This window comes from Cetorhinus maximus, chromosome 20, assembly GCF_964194155.1.
Source record: "Cetorhinus maximus chromosome 20, sCetMax3.hap1.1, whole genome shotgun sequence".
NCBI lineage: Eukaryota > Metazoa > Chordata > Chondrichthyes > Lamniformes > Cetorhinidae > Cetorhinus > Cetorhinus maximus.
Window position 1 is genome coordinate 21,849,327 of NC_135898.1, and position 16,867 is coordinate 21,866,193.

Consider the following 16,867-nt stretch of genomic DNA (forward strand, 5'->3'; position numbering starts at 1 on the left):
GCTGGTGTGTGGTGCGATGGTGTGAGTGTGTGCTGATGTGTGATATGATGGTGTGAGTGTGTGCTGGTGTGGTGCGATGGTGTGAGTGTGTGCTGGTGTGTGGTGCGATGGTGTGAGTGTGTGCTGGTGTGTGGTGCGATGGTGTGAGTGTGTGCTGGTGTGTGGTGCGATGGTGTGAGTGTGTGCTGGTGTGTGGTGCGATGGTGTGAGTGTGTGCTGGTGTGTGGTGCGATGGTGTGAGTATGTGCTGGTGTGGTGCGATGGTGTGTGTGTGCTGATGTGTGGTGTGATGGTGTGAGTGTGTGCTGATGTGTGGTGTGATGGTGTGAGTGTGTGCTGGTGTGGTGCGATGGTGTGAGTGTGTGCTGATGTGTGGTGTGATGGTGTGAGTGTGTGCTGGTGTGGTGCGATGGTGTGAGTGTGTGCTGATGTGTGATATGATGGTGTGAGTGTGTGCTGGTGTGGTGCGATGGTGTGAGTGTGTGCTGGTGTGGTGCGATGGTGTGGGTGTGTGCTGATGTGTGATATGATGGTGTGAGTGTGTGCTGGTGTGTGGTGCGATGGTGTGGGTGTGTGCTGATGTGTGATATGATGGTGTGAGTGTGTGCTGGTGTGGTGCGATGGTGTGAGTGTGTGCTGGTGTGGTGCGATGGTGTGAGTGTGTGCTGGTGTGTGGTGCGATGGTGTGGGTGTGTGCTGATGTGTGATATGATGGTGTGAGTGTGTGCTGGTGTGGTGCGATGGTGTGAGTGTGTGCTGGTGTGGTGTGATGGTGTGGGTGTGTGCTGATGTGTGATATGATGGTGTGAGTGTGTGCTGGTGTGGTGCGATGGTGTGAGTGTGTGCTGGTGTGGTGCGATGGTGTGGGTGTGTGCTGATGTGTGATATGATGGTGTGAGTGTGTGCTGGTGTGGTGCGATGGTGTGAGTGTGTGCTGGTGTGGTGCGATGGTGTGGGTGTGTGCTGATGTGTGATATGATGGTGTGAGTGTGTGCTGGTGTGGTGCGATGGTGTGAGTGTGTGCTGATGTGTGATATGATGGTGTGAGTGTGTGCTGGTGTGTGGTGCGATGGTGTGTGTGTGTGCTGATGTGTGATATGATGGTGTGAGTGTGTGCTGGTGTGGTGCGATGGTGTGAGTGTGTGCTGGTGTGGTGCGATGGTGTGGGTGTGTGCTGATGTGTGATATGATGGTGTGAGTGTGTGCTGGTGTGGTGCGATGGTGTGGGTGTGTGCTGGTGTGGTGCGATGGTGTGGGTGTGTGCTGATGTGTGGCGTGATGGTGTGGATGTGTGCTGATGTGTAGTGCAATGGTGTGAGTGTGTGCTGATGTGTGATATGATGGTGTGAGTGTGTGCTGATGTGTGGCGTGATGGTGTGGATGTGTGCTGATGTGTAGTGCGATGGTGTGAGTGTGTGCTGGTGTGTGATATGATGGTGTGTGTGTGCTGGTGTGTGGTGCGATGGTGTGAGTGTGTGCTGGTGTGTGGTGCGATGGTGTGAGTGTGTGCTGGTGTGTGGTGCGATGGTGTGAGTGTGTGCTGATGTGTGATATGATGGTGTGAGTGTGTGTTGGTGTGTGGTGCGATGGTGTGAGTGTGTGCTGGTGTGTGGTGCGATGGTGTGAGTGTGTGCTGGTGTGTGGTGCGATGGTGTGAGTGTGTGCTGGTGTGTGGTGCAATGGTGTGAGTGTGTGCTGGTGTGTGGTGCAATGGTGTGAGTGTGTGCTGATGTGTGATATGATGGTGTGAGTGTGTGCTGGTGTGGTGCGATGGTGTGAGTGTGTGATAAGCCATAAGACCATAAGACATAGGAGCAGAAATTAGGCCATTCGGCCCATCGAGTCTGCTCTGCCATTCAATCATGGCTGATAAGTTTCTCAACACCATTCTCCCGCCTTCTCCCCGTAACCTTTGATCCCCTTACCAATCAAGAACCTATCTATCTCGGTCTTAAATACACTCAATGAACTGGCCTTCACAGCCTTCTGTGGCAATGAATTCCATAGATTCACCACTCTCTGGCTAAAGAAGTTTCTCCTCATCTCTGTTCTAAAAGGTCTTCCCTTTACTCTGAGGCTGTGCCCTAGGGTCCTAGTCTCTCCTACGAATGGAAACATCTTCCCCATGTTCACTCTATCCAGGCCTTTCAGTATTCTGTAAGTTTCAATCAGATGCACCCTCATCCTTCTAAACTCCATCGAGTATAGACCCAGAGTCCTCAAACGTTCCTCATATGTTAAGCCTTTCATTCCTGGGATCGTTCTCGTGAACCTCCTTTGGACCCTCTCCAGGGCCAGCACATCCTTCCTGAGATACGGGGCCCAAAATTGCTCACAATATTCTAAATGTGGTCTGACCAGAGCCTTATAAAGCTTCAGCAGCACATCCCTGCTTTTATATTCTAGTCCTCTCGAAATAAATGCCAACATTGCATTTGCCTTCCTAACTACTGACTCAACCTGCAAGTTAACCTTAAGAGAATCCTGGACTAGGACTCCCAAGTCCCTTTGCATTGTGTGGTGTGATGGTGTGAGTGTGTGTTGGTGTATAGTGTGAGTGTGTGCTGATGTGTGTTGTGACTGTGTGAGTGTGTGCTGATGTGTGTTGTGACTGTGTGAGTGTGTGCTGATGTGTGGTGTGACGGTGTGAGTGTGTGGTTGGGGGGTGGGGGGGCACATAGAATGGCTTCGGGGGCTGCACCGGGCCCACGGGCCTTGGGTTGGACAAGCCTGCTCTATATTAATTTTATTGGCACGAGTGCAGTGTTAAGGAAAACCTTGCTGATTTTCAGCTCTTGCACCTGTAGCAAGATGTTGTGACAAGTGAGCGAATTTAAACCTGTTGCTGGATTGAAATAAAATAAAAAAATATTATTTTTCTCTTAAACAGCCTCTTCATTGTCTTTTGGACATGGCAGCCGCAGTGGCCTGTAATGGTGTGGTCCTTTTAAGAGCTGGAGGAGTTGTAGGAGGGGGAGGGAGGGTAAACTTAGAACTTTGCCCTCCGCTGATACTTGCTTCTGTGGGGGGGAAATCTGGGACATCGGATTTAAGCTCATGTGAGACTGACTACAAAACCAAAAAACCAACATTATTTAGAGCAGAGGAGGCTATGAGGAGATTTATTTGTGGTGATTAAAACTATGAGCAGTTTAGATGGATAGAGTCATTAAAGAGGAGCCGTTTCCAATGGCTGATGGCTTGAGAACCAGAGGGAAAAAAACCAGAGGTGACATGAGGTTAATCTTTCCTTTTTTATCAACGGGTGGGTAGGATTTGGAATTCACTGACTGATATTTAATTGCAGCTTTTAAAAAATTGGATAAACACTTGAAAGAAAGAAAATTGCTGGATTGTGGGGAAAGAGATGGGGAAATGGGGCCAACTGGATTGCTCTTTGAAAGAGCCAGCACAGACCCGATGGGCCGAATGGTCCCCTTCAGTGCTGTACTATCCTTATGACCGTGGCCATGGGCTGCTTGAAAATTTTGAGCATTTTCAAATCAGAGTGAGACTCATGCCAAGCAAATGGGGATTGGCTTATCTGCTGTGAGTCAAAGTCATAGAGTCATTATGGCACAGGAGGAGGCTATTCGGCCCATTGAGTCCATGCTGGCTCTCTGTATAGGGCAACCCAGTCAGTCCCATTCCCCCTCTCTAACCCCATAGCCCCACAAGTTTATTTCCTTTTGAAATCATTCATCGTCTCCACTCCCACCGCCCTGGTAGGCAATAAGTTCCAGCTCATTACCACCCACTGTGTAAAAAAAAGCTTATAACCAGTGATGGGGCTGGAGTGAGAGCAGGGCCCAGGGAAAGCATGGGTAGCACCCTCAGCCAGACAGAGCACAATCAGCCAGCTGGACACAGGCTCCATATCATGTTGGCAGTATCGGTATGTACGTCAGGTGGCCAAGAGGAGGATGGAGTCAGGGGATACAGTGAACAGAGTGGACAATACATTCGGGTTTTCTTGAACAGAAAATTAATGCTGCTATTTCAATACCAGCCATGGCCAATGATAATGCAACAGTTGTCCAGAGCATTCCAAAATGGCGGAAAGCGTTCTCTCCCTCTCTCTTTCTCTCTCTCTTGTTACAGCTAATGCACCGAGAAAGAGTCCAATCATAACATGCAGTTATTCCAGTAACAATAGCCAATTTTAAGGATTCTACTTAAGCAGCGCGGGCCATAGCTTAAGGATTCATAAAACCTGGGGCGGTATAGTTCCAAGTCAGGATGGTGTGTGGCTTGAAGGGGAACTTGCAGGTGGTGGTGTTCCCATGCACCTGCTGCCCTTGTCCTGCTAGGTGGTAGAGGCCATGGGTTTGGAAGGTGCTGTTGAAGGAGCCTTGGTGCATTTTTGCAGTGCATCTTGTATATGGCACACACTGCTGTCGCGGTGTGCCGACGGTGGAGGGAGTGAATGTTTAAGATGAATGGGGTGCTGATCAAGCGGGCTGCTTTGTCCTGGATGGTGTCGAGCTTCTTGAGTGTTGTGGGAGCTGAACTCATCCAGGCAAGTGGGGAGTATTCCATCACACTCCTCACTTGTGCCTTGTAGATGGTGGACAGGCTTTGGGAAGCCAGGAGGTGAGTTACTCGCCACAGAATTCCCAGCCTCTGACCTGCTCTTGTCATCCCAGTATTTATATAGTTCATTCAATTCAGTTTCTGGTTAATAGTAACCCCCAGCATGTTGATAATGGGACATTCAGTAATGGTAATGCCATTGAACGTCAAGGGGAGATGGTTAGATTCTCTCTTGTTGGAGGTGGTCATTGCCTGGTACTCCTGTAGTGTGAATGTTATTTATCAACCAGGCCAGAATGTTGTCCAGATCTCCCTGCATGCAAGCACAGACTGCTTCAGTACCTTGCCCCAGCGAGTTGCATGGTTGAAGTAAAGATCTGCAAAGCCTTCACTCACAGCCCTGACCCACACTCACTGCCACTCCCTGACTCACAGACTCCCTGAGCTTCATGGTTTTTAGGTTGAATTTCTATGTGGAGATTTTTATCCTGGGACATCCTGCCTGACTCCCAAGGGATTGAGATTCCATAATGGTGGCTTTTAGGGGTCTCCCTTCATTCAATTCTTTCAACAGTTAATGTGAGATTTTACAATTATCTTTGCAGCCAAATGCAGGGACTTGCTCTGCATCCCCCTTCCCCACTGTTGTAACCACCTTCAGCCCTACAATCCCTGAAGATTGCTGTGTTCCCTCCAACCTTACTAATTCCAGATTTAGTAGCTGCACCTTCAGCTACTGTGGCCTTAAACTCTCCCTGAAACTCTCTGCCTCTCACCGCTCTCACCTCGAAGGAAAATATCATTTTTTTCCAATATTAATGTAGGACACTGTGAAGGAGGCTTGTGGGGGCTGTGTGCAAGTTTGTGTGTGTGTGTGACTAATTTAATTAAACTGAAGACAGTCGGACCACAAGGTTTAAAAGACCAAAGGGTTAGGTGTAAAAGCAGGCATTTTGAAGTGGAGATGAACGAGCTAAGATGGGGCACAAGTAAATACAACATGAATAGGAATTTGCATTAGGAAACAAATGAGGAGTTGAATTTTTAGCTTTTGAATTTCAAAGAGAAATAAAAGGAAGTTTTACATCTGGCAAAGATCATGAATGAATAAAGCAAAGTCATTATGTTTGTTTTTCCTGGAAGTAGTGGCCATAAAGACAACATGAAAGATTTCCACATTCTGGGAAAGGGAGCTTCCAAAGAAAGTTAAGGACAACGGGTTTAACGATGGAAGAGAAAAAACATATTTAAGGAAAGATTGAAAGCTGCATGAGAGGTGTGGCCATGTGATATCTTGAAGAATGTCCTGTGCAAGGACAAACCTGTGAAGTAAGCAGCCTCGAACCACCCCAGAGAAGTGTTTGTTCCAGAAAGCAAGGTTTTGTTATAAGCCTTGGATTTCCATTGTTGAGTGAGAGGGAGAGAGGAGTCTGTGAAATATCTCCCCCATAGCAACAGTGGGCACCTTGTGGTAATATTACTGGATTTTTTAATAGATTAAAAATCTATAGGAACTGTTGTCTAGAAAAGGGTGTTTATTTGTGAGTCTAGCTAAGTAGAAATCTTTTGGGAAATGTTATAAGACTAAATTTAACTGTGTAACTGTAACTTGTGTGTTTAAGTTTTCTTTACTTTTGTTAATAAATGTTTTAATTTAATATTTAAAATCTCCAAAAGTGGTCATGGAATCTTTACTTCTGACTTCAGTACACATGCCTTCTTGTAATAAATACAAATTTCAAATCGTTGTGATAGCTTGGCCAAGTTTTCCTTTGAGATCTGGTCAACCCGGCAATTACCACCTGCCATGTCATAACACCTCCTTTAAGATGCTCCTAAAAACCTACCTCTTTGACCAAACTTTTGGTCATCTGTCCAAATATCTTATCCTGTGATTGCTCCAGCTCAGTAGGTAGCTGGCTTGCCTCAGAATTAGAAGGTTGCGGTTCAAGACCCAGTTCAAAGCAAAACTGAAGATGAAGGGAATGCTGCACAGTTGGTGGTGCTTTTTTCTGGTTGAGCCGATTAAACCAAAGCCACTGATGCCCTCTCAGGCAAACTTGAAAGATCCTATGACACTACTTTGAAGAAGAGAAGGGAAGTTAATATTTATCCCTCAATTAATGTAATAACAAATGGATGCTCTGATCATTAGCACACATTGCTCTTTGTGGGAGTTTGCTGTGCGTAAATTGGCTGTGGCGTTTCCTACATTACAACAGTGACTATACTTTAGAAGTATTTCATTAGCTGTAAACTGCTTTGGGACATTATGAGATTGTGAAAGGTGTTACTAAGAGGAGGTGGTGGAGCAGTGGTATTGTCACTGGAGTGGTAATCCAGAGATCCAGCATAATGCTTTGGGGACCTGGGTTCCAAACCCACCAGATGGTGGAATTTTAATTCAATTTTTAAAAATCTGTAATTAAAACTCTAATGTTGACCATGAAACAATAACCATTATCAATTTGTCATAAAAACCCATCTGGTTCACAAATGGCCTTGAGGGAAGGAAATCTGCTGTCCTTACATGTAACTCCAGGCCTGCAGTAATGTGGTTGACTCTTAACCGGCCTCTGAAATGGCCTCACAAGCCAGTCAGTTGTATCAAGTCCATAAAAAGGAATGAAACCGGATGGACCACCCGGCATCGACCTAGGCACCGGAAATGACATCGGCAAACCCATCCCAAGCCGCTTACCATCCCGACTTGGAACACTGTCGCCGGGTCAAAATCCTGGAACTCCCACAGGAGTTCCACTCCACACCGCACCACAGGAACAGCAGCGGCTCAAGGAGACAGCTCACCAGCACCTTCTGAAGGGCAATTAGGGATGGGCAATAAATGCTGCCCTCACCAGTGAAACCCACACCCCGTACATGAATGAAAAAAAAACTTAAAGGCAAGTCTCCTTGTGAATACTCCTGGGAAGCCCCTTGGGGCCTTTAATAATGTGGAAAGCACTATATAAATTCAATTTGTTTGGGGGCATCATGTCTGTTTTTTAATCTGATGGGTGTGAAGAGAGCAGCCTCTGAATTCCAGCACTCTAAGGGTGTGATCTCCTGCTAGTTATATCTGTGTTCAAGTTTCAGCAGAAACAGGTTTGGAGAATGCAGGGTGACTCAACTGGTATTGAGAAATTAAAGGAGGAAGTGATACCGATCTGGGCTAGGTCATTAATACTATAGTTTCCACTGCCTATATCGTCACAAACATTCAGAGTGGAGTTTACCGATGAGAAGTGGAACTTCTGCTCTATTTACTGACTGTCAATTGGCGACACAAAAGTTCCCATCTTTTACCACATCCAAAACTAAACAGGTAATTGGAATATGACCAAGGCTTGATTGGGTTCTTTAAAAATGCAACTTGGGCTCCATTCAGGCGATCGGGCTCAAACTGCAATATTAACTCTGGCCTCCGACCAGCTGAGGCGCTGCAGCTTTCCCTCCGATTGACGCCCTGGATAGGTCAGTGGGTTTTGAGTGAGTTCAAGTCGGGCATTCCTCTCTCCAGCTGAATTGGCCTCTTCACAAACCCCCTTCTGTCCCTTTTCTCCGATCCTGAGCTGAGCTTCTGCCCCCATTAATCTCCCCACAAGTGTCACGCACTTTCACCTCCGTAAAATCAACCACATGAGCTTTGACCCATCTGCCCTGTACTTGTCTTTATTGCTCCCAGGCTTGATTATGCTAATACTATCCTTGTTATCTTCTGACCTTCATTTCTCAATAGTGTCCAATATTCTGCTGCTCATAGTCTGCTTATCAACTGCTGTCTTTACTGGCACATATTGTTGTCTGATCCATCTCCCTAACTCTCTAAATGTAAGTTCTTCCATGAAGTTCCTTTGCTATCTCCTCAGATTCCTCCTACCGGACATATCCTCCAAACTCTTTATCCTGTCGCTCAGATGGTAGCCCTCTTGCCTCTGCATCCCAAAATGGTGGGTTCAAGTCCCACTCTAGAAGTTAAGTGCAACAATCTAGGTTGACTGTGCAGTACTGAGGGAGTGCTGCACTGTCAGAGGAACTGCTTGTGAGATAAGATGTTAAACCGAGGCCCTGCCTGCCCTCTCAGGTAGACATAAAAGATCCAACAGCACTATTTTGAAGAAGAGCAGAGGGGAGCTATATCTGGTGTCCTGGCCAATATTTATCCCTCAATCAACATCAGAAAAACAGATTAGCTGGTCGTGATCACATTGATGTTTGTGGGAGCTTGCTGTGTGCCAATTGGCTTCCGAGTTTCCTACACTACAACAGTGACTGCACTTTAAAAAATACTGCATTGCCTGTACAGATGTCCTGTGGTCATGAAAAGGGTTCTATAAATGCAAGTCATAGAGTTTTACACCACGGAAAGAGGCCCTTCAGCCCATCATATCCGGGCTGGTCATCAAGCCCCTACCTACTCTAACCTCATTTTCCAGCACTTGGCCCATAGCCCTGTATGCTATGGCTTTTCAAGTGTTCATCTAAATATTTCTTCAATGTTGTGAGTGTTCCCGCCTCTACAACCCTTTCAGGCAGTGTGTTCCAGATTCCAACCACCCTCTGGGTGAAAAAATTCTTCCTTACATCCCCTCTAAACCTCCTGCCCCTTACCTTAAACCTATGCCCCCTGGTTATTGACCCCTCCACTAAGGGGAAAAGTTTCTTCCTATCTACCCTATCTATGCCCCTCATAATTTTGTATACATCTTTCAGATCCCCCCTCAGCCTTCTCTGCTCTAAAGAAAACAACCCCAGCCTATCCAGTCTCTCTTCATAGCTGAAATGCTCCAGCCCAGGTAACATCCTGATGAATCTCCTCTGTACCCTCTCCAGTGCAATCATATCCTTCCTATAATACCAGAACTGCACACAGTACTCCAGATGTAGCCTAACTAACGCTTTATACAACTCCATCATAACCTCCCTGCTCTTGTATTCAACGCCTTGGATAATAAAGGCAAGTATCTCGTATGCCTTCTTAATCACCTTATCTACCTGTGCTGCTGCCTTCAAGAATCTATGGACTTGCACACCAAGGTCCCTCTGATCCTCTATACTTCCTAGGGTCCTACCATTCATTGTGTACTCCCTTGCCTTGTTAGTCCTCCCAAAATCCATCACCTCACACTTTTCAGGATTAAATTCCATTAGCCACTGTTTCTACCCATCTGACAAGACCATCTATATTGTCATGTAGTCTAGGGCTTTCCTCCTCATTATTTACCACACTACCAATTTTCATGTCATCTGCGAACTTATTGATCATACCTCCTACGTTCATGTCTAGATCATTAATGTACAGTACAAACAGCAAGGGATCCAGTACTGAAACTTGCGGTACTCCACTGGACACAGGCTTCCCAGTCACAAAAACAACCCTCAACCATCACCCTCTGCCTCCTGCCACTAAGCCAATTTTGGATCCAATTTGCCAAATTGCCCTGGATCCCATGGGCTCTTATCTTCTTGACCAGTCTCCCATGTGGGACCTTGTCAAAAACCTTACTGATGTCCATTAGACTACATCAACTGCACTACCCTCATCTATACACCAAGTCGCCTCCTTGAAAAATTCAATCAACTTTGTTAAACATGATCTCCCCCTGACAAAGCCATGCTGACTGTCCTTGATTAATCCCTGCCTCTCCAAGTGGAGATTAATTCTGACCCTCAGAATTTTTTCCTAAAGCTTCTCTACCACTGATATTAGACTCACTGGCCTGTAATTCCACCCTTCTTGAATAATGGTGCCACGTTAGCTGTCCTCCAGTCCCCTGGCGCCTCTCCTGTGGCCAGAGAGGATGTGAAAATAAGTGTCAAAGCCCCTGCTATCTCCTCCCTTGCCTCACATAACAGCCTGGGATACATCCCATCTGGGCCTGAGTATTTATCCACTTTTAAGCCCACTAAAACCATTAATGCCTCCTCCCTCTCAATGCTAATTTGTTCAAGTATATCACAGTCTCCCTCCCTAATTTATATACCTACATCATCCTTCTCTATAGAGAATACAGATGCAAAGTACTCATTTAAAAACTCACTCAAGTTGCCTGGCTCCTCAAGCAGGTTTCCCTAATGGGCCCTACTCTTTCCCTGGTTATCCTCTTGCCCCTAATATACTTATAAAATGCCTTTCGTTTCTCCTTTATTTTACCTGCCAGTGTTTTCTCATGCCCCCTCTTCGCTCTCCTAATTTCTTTTTTAAGTAACCCCCTGCACTTTCTATACTCCTCTAGGGAAGCCCTAGAAGCCAGAAGCTGCTGTTTTGAGCCATCTGTATCTACCATAAGCTTCCCTTTTTTTCCTTATGCAATCCTATACATCCCTCGACATCCAGGGTTCTCTGGACTTGTTGGTTCCACCCTTCACATTTATGGGAACATGTTGGCCCCACACTCTCACTATTTCCTTTTTGAATGACTCCCAATACTCTGATGTAGATATTCCTACGAGTAGCTGCTTCCAGTCCACTTTGGCCAGATCCTGTCCCATCATATTAAAATCGGCCTTCCCCCAATTCAGGACCTTTATTTCCAGTCCATCTTTGTCCTTGTCCTTTCCCAACTTAAATCTCACTGAGTTATGGTCACTATCATCAAAATGCTCCCCCATTGACACTTCTACCACTTGCCCGGCTTTGTTCCCTAAAACTAGGTCCAGCACCGCCCCTCCTCTTGTCGGACTTTATATGTGCTGGCTTAAAAAGCTCTCCTGGATACATTTTAAGAATTCTGCCCCCTCTAAGCTTTTCACACTTTGTATATCCCAGTTAATACTGGGGAAGTTGAAATCCCCTACTATTATTACCCGATTATGTTTACATTTCTCTGAGATTTGCCTACATATCTGCCCTTATGTCTCTCTCTGGCTATTTGGGGGTCTATAGTACACTCCCAGCAATATGATTGCCCCCTTTGTGTTTTTAGGTTTTACCCACATTACCTCATTTGAAGAACCTTCTAAAGTATCATCCCTCCTTATTGCAGTAATTGACTCCTTGATCAACATTGCAGCACCGCCTCCTCTTTTACACCACCCCCATACCCCCATCTTGCCTGAAGATTCTATACCCTGGACCCTGGAATATTGAGCTGCCGGTCCTGCACCTGCCTCAACCATGTCTCCGTGATAGCAGTGATATCATATCCCCATGTGTCAATCAATGCCTCAACTCATCTGCCTTACTTGCAAGACTTCTTGCATTAAAATAAGTGCCATCCAGCCTTGCCATGCTCCCTTGTGCCTCAACTTGACTATATATGCTCTGCCTTCCAGGTTGATTTGGTTTTTCTTCTACACTTTTCTATACATCACCCCCTACACTACCTCCACTTCATATTCCATCCCCCTGCCAAATTAGTTTAAACCCCCACCAACCACTAACAGTCTTTATTTATTCTTTTGCTGAAGCCTTGATGGACCACCCATCTACCTCACTCTCTGGAATCCCTTCCCCAAACCTCTCCTCAGCCTTTTCCACTGTCCCTCACCTTCTTTAAAAACCTCCTCAAGCTCCATTTCTTAAACCAGATCCTTAGCTATTCTTCCCTACCTCTGCTTCCCTGTCATCTGGTTTCCAGACACAAATATAGAGAGATCCTGGGATATTTCTTAAGTTAAAGGCGCGAATGTAAGCTGATGAGGGGGACTTTGAATTTGATTGAGAGAACAGCCTTAGTTAATGTATTTCACTATGAAGCGAGGTCTCTCTTTAGTCACCCTCTTCAGGAATGTGCCATTGCAAAGAAGGTCTGGAAAGAGGAAGTTTTTTTTACGAGGTTCATCCTGAGCCCTCTGCCCTTCTTCGAAATAATGCCATTGGATCTTTTATGTCTACCTGAGAGGGCAGACAGGGCCACAGTTTAACATCTTATCTCACAAGACAGCTCCTCTGACAGTGCAGCATTCCCTCCTTCCAAATCCGCGACCACTACAATCTAGGAGGACAAGGGCAGCAGACACATGGGAGCACCGCCATCTGGAAGTTCTCCTCCAAGCCACTCACCATCCTGACTTGGAAATATATCGCCATTCCTTCACAGTTGCAAAATCCTGGAACTCCCTCCCTAACAGCACTGTGGGGGTACCTACACCACATGGACTGCAGCAGTTCATGAAGGCAGCTCACCACCACCTTCTCAAGGGGCAATTAGGGATGGGCAATAAATACTGGCCTAGCCGGGGATGCCCACAACCCATAAATGAATTTTTAAAAATTCTTAAGACACATAGTTCTTGGGCATTGTTTAATTAAGTACCTTCAGCATATAAATAGGGGATACCTGGGGCACTGGGAGGGAGGAGAGATGAGGGTGAACAAAGTCAATAAACCCTCTCAACTGGCTCAGATTCTATTAACACTCCACACGCCAAAAACTGGAGCTTCTATTTTGTCACGGGGGTATAGGAGAGCTGGGTTTAGCAGTGTAAACTCCAGGAGCCTGTGTGCAGAAAGTAGTCTCCCAAAGCCTGACTTGAACAAGTGCCAGTGTGGAAACAGATTCAATCGCTGCCTTGCTCTGTGCCAGTCGAAGTGTTAAAGTCCAGCATAATTCACAATGCTCATCAGAATTTAGCAACCCTCAATTTGAGCTTCTTGGTACACACCCGACAAAGTCAGTCAGCAAAGCCGTAATCAAGAGTGTCAGGGCACAAAGCTAACCCATTGTTCTCTGTCACACAGGCATGCGAGGGATTTAGGTTTGAGGCCCAGAAGAAGGTTTAGAAGTCAGATTATCATTCCAGTCCAGAGGCTTGGGAGCCAGCAGTGTTCATGCTGTTCCTGAATTCTTGAAGGTGGCGAGAGGAATTAAGTCGACAGTGTGGAAGGAATGTTTGCAGTCCTGGCTCTCGACTGTCAGAATTGACAGTGAGATTTTAAATTACTGTTGTTGTTTTTTTCAAGGGTTCGAAGGTTTCGAGGGCAGGAATCCTCACTCAGTCATGACAATTGAGTGTGACTGCTTTATTTCCGTAACAATTGAGGCAAATTTGGATAACTGAGTACAGAATCAAGCTAGCTCATTGACAGTTCCCTTTAACGACACTGAGCTCATCCACCATTCCTCAAAAAAAATTCCTTTTTTCAAAACTCACAGGCCAATCCTTAATTAGAACAGCATTTATTTGTACATTCTCTGAGCTTGGGCCTTGCTGGCAAGGCCAGCATTTGTTCCTGGTTCTGAATTGCCCTTAAGAAGATGAGGATGAGCCGCCTTCTTAAACCTCCTTGAACTTGCAATGATCCCATTTTCTCCTGTTATCGATATGCACTGCTCTAGCTGAAAGGGCATTCAATAAGAACCATTGATTTGAGAAATGAAAAAGACCTGAGCTTTTGAGGAGAGCTGAAATCTTTGTTTTCAGACCGTGACTTTCAAGAGACTAAGCAATGCCCTTTCGCATCCATTACTGAGTCATTTGTTTGAGTCCAAGCTACCATGTTTTTGCTGTTTCGTATCATTCACAAGTCTGACAACATATTCACGTGTGTTGTTTTGCATTCCTGTTTAACTAAACAAGCCCGTTAATTCTGCAGTCTGAATCAAGGGGTGCACTATGATTACAAGTCTGCATCACACTGCTAACTGGATCCATTTGGGAGTGGCGCTACTCCGTTGTCAGAGGTTTGTGGTGCTGCCTGGCACAGTATTGTAGTATTGAGCGGAAAAGGAAGGAAGCAAGTCTTGCATCTAGCCTTTCACAAGCGCCAGATGTCTCAAAGCTTTTTACAGCCTCTGAAGTGGTTTCGAAACGTAGTCACTGTTGGAATGTTGGAAATGTGGCACCCAATTCGCAGACGGCAAGCTCCCAGCTCTCTTATTCCCTAGTGACAAAATAGAAGTTCCAGTTTTTGGCACTTTGCATATTAATAGAATCCAAGCTGGTTGGTGAAGTCAAAATAAAGAGAGTTTATTGACTTTGCTCAGTCTCAGCTCTCCTCTCTCCCAGTGTCCCAGCTTTCCCCTATTTATATGTGCTCAGCAATGTGATAGTGGCCAGATAATCTTTTTTTTTTGTGATTGTTGACTGAATGACAAACATCAGCTTGGATACTAGGGTTTACTCCCCTGCTCTTCTTCGAAATGGTGCAATGGGACCTTTAATTTACATCCACCTGAGAGGGCAGATGGGGGCCTCAGTTTAATATTTGAAAGGCAGCACCTCTGACAGTTCAGCACTCCTCTCAGTCATGCACTGATGTGCCCACCTTTATTTTTGATCTCAAATCCTGGAGTGGGACTTGAACCCACAACTTTGTCTCAGAGACTACAGTGGCACCAATGCGGCCCCTGCTGGCGCATGATGATGGTCGGTGTCTTCACCCAGTGGCGGCACTGTTGCCTCTTCGCTGGCTAGACCAGCATTTATTGCCCATCCCTAACTGCCCCTAAGAAGGTGGTGGTGAGCCACCTTCTTGAACCGGTGCAGTCCATGTGGTGTAGGTACACCCACAGTGCTGTTAGGGAGGGAGCTCCAGGATTTTGACTCAATGACAATGAATATATTTCCAAGTCAGGATGATGAGTGGCTCAGAGGGGGAACTTGCAGGCGAACACAAGAATGGGGAGCAAAAGTGGGCCATTTGACCCCTCGAGCCTGCTCAGTTATTCAGTAAAATCATGGCTGATCTAATTGTGGCCTTAAGTCCACTTTCCTGTTTATCCCCTATAAGCCTTGACTCCCCTATCGATCAAAAATCTATCTAACTCAGCCTTGAATATATTCAATGACCCAGCCTCCACTGCTCTCTGGGGAAGAGTTTTCCACAGACTAACGAGCCTCTGAGAGAAAAAAATTCTCTTCATCTCTGTCTTAAACGGGAGACCTCTCATTTTGAAACTGTGTCCCCTGGTTCTAGATGCCCGCACAAGGGGAAACATCCTCTCAGCATCCACCCTGTCAGGTTCCCTCAGGATTTTATATGTTTCAATAAGATAACATCTCACTCTTCTAAACTCCAATAAGTGCGGGTCCAACTGCTCAGTCTTTCCTTACAAGATAATCCCTTCATCCTCGGAGTCAGCCTAGTGGATTATCTCTGATCTGCTTCCAATGGAAATGTATCCCTCCTTAAGTAAGGAGACCAAAACTGTGCAGTACTGCAGATGGGGTGACTTTGCCCTTGCTGGCACAGATGGGCCTGTTTCTGGGTTGTAAATCTTTCTGATGTTTTCACGCGAGCGACGGAATGGGCAGGATGTATCGCACAGGAGCAGCCAAACCGCTCTGTGCCAACGTGTATTACCACACGAGACCCACGCAAGTGCAGGTGGCTGTGCCGCATGGTGTCTTCCATGCTGGGAACCCGAATTTGCTCAAAGCAAATAGAACTGTAACAGGTTCAGAAGTTAAGGGAATTCAGGTGCGGCAATGAGCTGGGCCCTTAAGAGAGCGCATCCCTGAATAAATAACAGCAAGGTAATGGGGAGGTGGTGGCATAGTGGAATTGTCACCAGACTAGTACTCCAGATAAAAATAAAAATACCTGGAAAAACTCAGCAGGTCTGGCAGCATCTCTGGAGAGGAACAAAGTTAACGTTTCGAGTCCGCACGACTCTTCAACAGAACTCCAGATACTCAGGGTAATTCTCCAGGGATCTGGGTTCTAATCCCACCACAGCCTACAGTGAAATTTGAATTCAATAAAATATGTGGAATGAAAAGTCTCATGGTGACCATGAAGCCATTATCAATTGCCATTAAAACCCATCTGGTTCACTAATGCCATTTGGATACTTCTTGTGACTCCAAACCCACAGTTGACTCTTAAATGCCCTACCAGTTTTCCAGGGCAACTGGCCCAGCCAGTGATTCCCATGTACCACTAAAAAAAAGACACTGGCAATGTGGCCAAGTTGTGTGAAGCAATTGCTGGCAAGAGTTTCTTGACAATATGTTTAAAATGTAACCCAACCCCCCAATTGTACTCTTGCCCATGACATCACCCTTGTTGCTAGGGCCCAGGTGGCCCCGCCCCTTAACCGGACGAGGGGGTGGGGCCCAATGAGTCACCTGATTGGCATGGCAGTGGGGCCCAATCGGCGAGAGGGAAGGCGGTGATTGGCAGGCGGGAGGGCCAGTCGGGTTGGAGGGGAGGCGGTCGCGAGTCTATCCCCTTTATGTGCGGTCAGGTGGATTCAATGTAGCGAGGTGGGAAAGTAGCAGCAGCGGTAGCGAGCAAGCGGAGCGGCTCCGGCCGGGCAGGTCAGTGAGGTCTAGCCCAGTTTGGGCGCTCTTCTCGCCCAAAAGCAGTGAACCTCCTAAAAAAAAAGAGAGGGGGCTGAGGGCGGCAAAGGACGGCGGTTGCTCTATGGGGAACTGGTGGAAAGTG

The 16,867-nt window shown here is 46.4% G+C and overlaps 1 protein-coding gene across 1 annotated transcript in view; it reads left to right on the forward strand.

Moving 5' to 3' along the window:
* Positions 1 to 16,681: 16,681 nt before the first annotated feature.
* Positions 16,682 to 16,867, forward strand: part of LOC144694937 (rab11 family-interacting protein 1-like) — a 34,140-nt gene continuing 33,954 nt past the window's right edge. The window contains exon 1 of the mRNA XM_078565722.1: positions 16,682 to 16,740. The gene's annotated coding sequence lies outside the window, so the exon portion shown is untranslated. The remainder of the gene's footprint in view (positions 16,741 to 16,867) is intronic.